At 35.5% G+C, this 7243-nt stretch overlaps 1 pseudogene; it reads left to right on the top strand.

Moving 5' to 3' along the window:
- Nucleotides 1–267: 267 nt before the first annotated feature.
- Nucleotides 268–423, top strand: LOC145259389 (U2 spliceosomal RNA; annotated as a pseudogene).
- The last annotated feature ends 6820 nt before the right edge of the window (nucleotides 424–7243 follow it).

Raw genomic sequence — 7243 nt, forward strand, 5'->3', positions numbered from 1 at the left:
TTTTTTGTTTATGTTTATTTTTTGCCTGAATAAAAGATTTAATATCTCAAAGTGTAGTATCTGCCGGAACAGATACTGCAAGCAAAGACCATATGTGGGCACAACCCCACATATAAGATCTTGGTCAATGTAGGGAGAACCCTTCATACCAATTGTCACTATCCAGCTCCTCTACTCTCCGGGGAGTTTGCCCCCATTTCCTCTTCACTCCTCACATTAAAAAATCGGCCTTGTGCCTAATTTGCTGGATGAGGGAGAAAATAAATAACCTTTTCTTGGCCTTTTGGCCAAGATCAAAGTGTAGTATCTTTCTTCCTACATGCTGTACATGTTTGTAACTACATGCTGTACATGTTTGTAACTTTGTGATATAAAGTGGGGGATCACTATCCTGTATTAATATAAAATGATCACCCACTTTACAACCAATCAGTCTCAAAGCCATTCAAGTCATTCTCCAGATCATCCAAGTTGTTTTTGAAGGATTCCAGTTATTTTTTAAGCATTCAAGTCATTCTTAAGGTAATTCAATTCATCCTTAAGTTAATTAAGGTAATTCTACGTCATTTACTTTTTATTTATTCAAGTCATTTACGCCCATTTTTCGGTCATTTTTGTTTATCTTTAAGAATACCATGTAAATCCTACATTCACGCATTCATTCATTACACAAGAGCACGCGACTAATTGCCATCGACCTTGTTTTTTTGGTAAATGACACCGATTTCTTATTTATATATGTCTTTTCTTTATTTCCTTCTTAACTTCTTGTACACTGTCACGGTTATTGCTACTCCTGAGCTCTCATTCGTATTTTGTTCATTATATTCATTTCCTTTTATCTACATTAAAGTTTCACTCCAATGGAGCCTATCGGAAAAAGAAGAGAAATAGGCTGGAAACAGACAATTGAGAAATTTGTTTGCAACGGAAATGAACTATAGATTCGTCTTGTCCAAATTGTTATATGAAAATAGAAACTTGGTATCGCAAGATCAACCAAAATAGGAAAATATATGCATTTGATTCCAAGTGTTTTAAAAAAGATTATATGGATCAAATATAGCGGGTCCTGGATATGACCTTAAACTATATCCAGTGGTGAGGCCCCAGCTTGCGGGCTTTGTGGAGTGTGGAGCCACCATTTAATTGCCATTGCTGCCAGATCCACTCTGACCCGGAGTGGTAGTCCCTGTTAAGGTCCCAACTATGGGTTGAATAGAAACTGACTTGAAAATAACAAATATATTCTATTAAAAAAACTTTCTTCAAAATCTTTGGGTTCGGCATTAAATAACCTGAAAAGGGTTGGTACTCCGTAAAACAAAAACAACCAAAACCAAACCAACCAAATATAGCGATTGTGTCAGCAAACAAATATTCAGAGATTCTCCTACAGTTCCAGTTTAATTCTACTACTTCTCAATTATATTTTTTGTTCATATAATTTTTTCTTCTTTATTCATGTCATTTATTTATTCATGGCATTTATTTATTAATGGCATCTTCTTATAAAACTTATCCTTGCTTTCACTATTATTAATAATCCTTTCTGATTCTTATTTGGTCTGCAACGGTTCTTCTTTATGTACGTCATTTATTTACCTGCATCCCACTTTTTACTTACCCATCCTAATCAAGGCCTGCCATTACTACTCATATTCCAGAATTCTCATTGACGTCATTTATTTATTTATTTTTTTAGATCTTGTCGGGTCGTTTCTACGGAGTTGTTCGGGATCGTGTCATGTCGTTTCACTTAGACGGAGTTGATCGGAATCGTATCGTGTAGTTCCGATGGAGTTATTCGGGATCGTATCGACGCTGTTGTTCAGGATCGTGCTGGATCGTGTCGACGAAATTGATCGGGGCCGTTCCCGATCGTGTCGACGGAATGTTTTCTACAATGTCGAGTCGTATGGATGGTATTTTCCGTGTTGAGTCGTGAAGACGGAAGCGTTTGGTGTACATTTATAGTCCAGTAAACTTGACGTACCTCCGAGTGTTATAACCATTTTTCTCTCTTTCCTCACGAAGTCACACTTCGTAACACGTTTCATAATCAATACTAAACTTAAAATATATAATCTTTCGAATCAAAAATACATGAAAGTCTGGAATGGCTGAACGTGCACTGTTTCTCTATGTGAAAGCATATCGCTATGTTTCGTAAGTGTACATGCCATTAAGTGTTAATAATTAAACGACAGAATGCAACTTTTAACACAAAGATCACGGAAAGTAGGCGCCCATAAATTTTAGATTATTATTGACAGGATACCAAACTTATAACGGTGCCGATTCTGCCTTTGGAAATTTCATCTTCCTGTTGTCTATGTCTGACAGAACACTACCCGTCAATAGCAACGATAATAATTCGCACCTCAATCTATGATGGTGAATTTCATTAATATCTTCCACGTGGGTCACTAATTGTTTGTGAATATCATAAAACTTTGAACAATTCTCCGCAAAGCGATAAAAAACTAAATTTATTTTTCTCAAAAATAAAGTCATGCCTGACAAGCCATACTGAAATATTGAGATACCGGGATACGGTCCGTGCCCACTTCTTGTGGTCTAACAAAATATGATAGGTATCACTGCCTGTTTCGATTGGCGTCTTGCAAATCTCTCACTAAAAGCAACTTGACTTGGGTGATACTAGACTTAATTTGGACATCAGGATGTTCCCCAATCCTGGCTGTTAGACGATAGTTTTATTGTCGCAAGCGCCGATTGACCGATGAAGTCGAGATTTAAACAAGCGCTTTACTGTTGAGCCAAGCAATTTCGCTACATTAAGTCTCATGTCTGCCAAACAATTCCTGGCCGTTTAAACAACATATGACAAAAATGTATATATATATATATATATATATATATATATATATATATATATATAGAGAGAGAGAGAGAGAGAGAGAGAGAGAGGGTAAAAATAATAATTGTGGATTAAGAATCAGTTTCAAAAGGGGAAAAAATCCAAAATCAATGTTGTTTGTTTTTTTTCCTTTGAAAAAAAAACATCTCTTACTCTGACCCTACTCTCTCTCTTAGATTAGCATTTCCTCCTCTGTCGTTTGGAGATTACCCTTTCTTCTGTTTTCTCTTCTCGTCTATTTAATTTTGTTCTTCTTTCATCTATTTCCCTGCGTTTCATCTTTTATCAGTATCCCATTTTTCTTTCATTCCGCTCTGAACCCTTTCTCTCTCTCTCTCTCTCTCTCTCTCTCTCTCTCTCTCTCTCTCTCTCTCTCTCTTGTAATATCTTTCTTTCTCTTAACAGCGTAATCTGATTATTTATTTTTAGGTGTGATCATTTCGCTTAGTATACGTTAATAATTATTATGTTAATCGAAGGACAACACACTTTTGTCTTCACGTTCGGTTTCCTTTCTTTTTATAGATATAACGACAAGGGTTGCCCAATTGCTTATTTTACTTCAATGAGACATGAATTCATCTCCAAAATATCTCAACAAAAACTTAGTCCTTAATTTCCCTAGGCATATGAAACATTTTAACCAAGTGTCAATACTCCTGACTACCACCAACCACCGTGGTAACCAGCTAGACCAGCCGCTGTTGTCCAGGTTCTGAAACTAGTATGTGTCAGTAAACTATATATCACAGCTGATGATCTAACTTCCTGATCAAAACCTCCATATCAGAATACCTCTTTTGTAAGGAGCAGCAGTTAATCCTCAGTTCAAACAGATGTGAAGATGAAGCATATGTTGATCTCATCCCTTGAATTGATAATTTGCCACATCATTTCCCGCGGAAGCCATGATGGTTTTTATTTTATTTATTTATTTTTTTTTAGATATCTTCGTCTGCCCACGTCTGGTAAATACTCCTTAACATAAGATAATGTAGAGTATTAATCAAGACAGGTTTGCTCGTTTGAGACTAACTATTTTAGAGCGATAAAATATAGATTAAACATTCATGACAAATTCTTAGAGGATTGCATGCAGCGGCTTTGCTGTTTTAACGACGTTGGTGACCACGGTTATCATACTTGTAGAGCTATGGTAATCTCGGGAAGACAAATACGGTAGTTTCCTGTAGGTTTCCGTCTTGATTCGGGTGTGCAACTCACTCTGTGAATTAAACGCGCCCCCAGATACAAACTTTGAGATTTCTTCAACTCGGCGCCGTCCATAGAGCGCATAGCGTTCCCAAATAGTCGCCCATCTGGTACTGGCCAGGCGCATTAATGCTTAATTTCGATTGACCAATGTGGCAATGAGATTATGCATTAGTAGATAGATTAAGCATAAATTTAAGCTAAGAAATAGACTATAGTCGAAGGCGACGCGAAGGTCGCTTTTGTATTGGCTGCTCTATCGAGGTTTTGGGAGAGCGCGAAATTACCATACCCCACTTGACCTTTGTCATCCCCATAAAACTGAGTGTTTAACAAGGCCACAACAAGTGTCATTAATTTAAATATTTAGGATGACGCAATCGAAGATTGAACCCGGGCCACTCAACCCATTAATTAACAATCTTACGATTATGCATAAACTGAAGTTTATTTAAACTAAATACAGGTTGGAACGATAAAGTTGTCGTCCTACAGAATACAACACTACTGCTTTATTTTATAACTTTTATTGAAAAAATTTAGTAAGGTGACTTGATTATGCAGTAGAGCTGACATTTAATTAATGTAGCCGCCTTCAGCCCCAATCACTCCCTCGATACTGGTCCGGAATTATTTGCATGTCTTTTTCCAAAAGCACCGGCGGAAGCTTATCGAATGCCCAGCGGATGGTGGCAATCAGGCTGGCTGTGGTGTTGTGAGAGATCATGTAGATGATGTTTTCGACAAATAAGCACACGAAGTAGTTCAGGTCGGGGAAGAAGGAGATCCAATGAGAGAAGAATACGAAATCGTAGCACATTTTCTTAAGCTAAGGCAGGGGATTAGCACACTCTTTAGCACATCCAGGTACACTTTGGTGTAGCCTTTCAAGTCGACTTCAATCAAATTTTATACATTAGTTCAAAATATTACATCTCAAGATAAGAACAGTTGTTGAAATAATTTAAATAATATTAATAATTAATTTTCATTTCGGAAATCAGAAAAATAATACGTAAAGTTGTGGTTTCAAACAATGAAGAATGAAAACAAAATAACTCCTGCAATCACGGATAAATGATATGTTATTTTGCGAAATTAATAAAATTGAGATTTTTCTCGCCATGTCACTGAACGAACGTACATTATTACTTACTAGCGGGGGTACCCGGCGTTTCCCGGGTGTATGGAGGTGTGTGTAAGGGGGTGAGATAAAGTAAAGAATAAGCGAAGTAATAACCCTGTATAATATTACCCAAAAAAAGACGATGTTAAACTTCTTTTAAAAAAAATCGGAAACACGAAAAGAAAAACAAAAAAAAAACAGCGAACAAACGTAAAACTTCTTTAAAAAAGAAATCGAAAAAACCAAAAAAAATATTAGGAGAAAAATGATGAACGTGTTCGGAAAAAAAAACACAGCGAAAAGCAAAAAAAAAATGGCATAAATAACCCTTCGATTCGGTTAAGTCCATCGTGCGTTTCACCCAGTAGAATGCATAGAACGAAAAAGCACGGTAAAATTCCATTCCAGTTTTTTAAGCAACTACAAAACGAAATAAAGCGAAAAAAAAGGCATAAATACCCCTTCGATTCGGTTATATCCGTTGTGTGTTTCGCCCAGTAGAATGCATAGAACGGAAATGCACGGTAAAATTCCATTCCAGTTTTTTTTCAAACAACTACGAAGTAAAGAAAACTTAAACCGGTGCTCCTTCGTAACTGTCCCCTGTGAACGATCCGGGAACGATGTAAGTGGTGGCGGTCGAAGAGGAATTAATTAGAGAGAAAAGATTTTGCTACTTCCATTGATTTTAACCGATTGTGGAAGGTAACTCTCAGCAGAAATATAACAATCCACGATTATCGAGAAAGTGGAGCGGTAATACGCCTATAACACACCTCATATATTGTGCTGCAGTTTGTGCATATTAAATTCGCATGAAATATCTTGATTTTTAATCCTATTAAGGTCAAAATTACATGGGAAAATGAGTTCATTTCATATATATAGGGATTATGTATTCGTATGTTTACGGTTTTTTTTAATAATTGGTTTCATTTAACTTTGTTTATGGTTTATATACCGAGAAATTGCGGAGAAATATATATATATATATATATATATATATATATATATATATATATATATAAGTGACCTTGTGAGTGCGAAATATTTCAACTAAACTCCTTTCTAAATATTTGGTCTGTAGACTTGAAATGTAATATGTAGGACATTTTGATCGGCGCACTTCCGATTTTTTAGACTACAAAAAATTGCTGCTAATGGTCAAAATTGAAAACAGAACTTTGAAGGAGTAGTCGACTAAAACGATTTTATGCACACATCTACACTCATAGGTAAAACAACTTAATTTTTGAACTTCTTTTATGGGTGTGACTCAGAGGTTAAGAAATATGGTTGGAGAGATCTAAGTTCTAGGTTCAATTCTAGCCGAGTGTACAGGATTCGTTCTTTTATTTTCGAAATCATTACTATATATTGGGTACAATATAATTACCGTTATTGATTTGTCTCTATAATAATAAATACCAAATCTGCATAAATTACAATATCGTATTTAATTTATTTAGTTGGATATATGTTTAAAATGGGGAAAAAACTGAATGTTTTTTTTCTTTTAATATTTTATTAAAATATGTGCATGTTAACGTGTTTTCCAAACAGTTTTTATGATTATTAAAATTTTAAAAATGTGTCTAATTATGATGCTACCAAGGGCTTTATTTATAAATTCATCAACGTTTCATTTACAGAACAACACATTATATATTCCCAATTTAAAACTGCCTTAAAGTTGCAGTTCGCATGGGAAAATTACGAGTAATTTACTCTGAAACATATAACCTTGTTTTTGTAAACTCCGTCCGCCATGTTTGCAGTTCGGGGCTCGTTGAAACGAATTAGGTGGTGGAATTATATTTCGAGGCATTTATTTAGTTCTCTATTGGTTGTAATAAGATCTTTCTCTTGTTAGCGAAAACAGATTCTGACCTTTTAGTTTCTTTTTTTTTTGTTTTTGTTTTTTGAAGTTCTGCCGACATCGAAAAATAGCAACGAATTCGCAATTCAGGATATGCAGGAAGTTGTCGTTGAAAATTGATCTGCCGAAAAGGATATCGTTT

This window comes from Euprymna scolopes, chromosome 34 (assembly GCF_053919585.1).
Source record: "Euprymna scolopes isolate OS-2025 chromosome 34, ASM5391958v1, whole genome shotgun sequence".
Lineage (NCBI taxonomy): Eukaryota > Metazoa > Mollusca > Cephalopoda > Sepiida > Sepiolidae > Euprymna > Euprymna scolopes.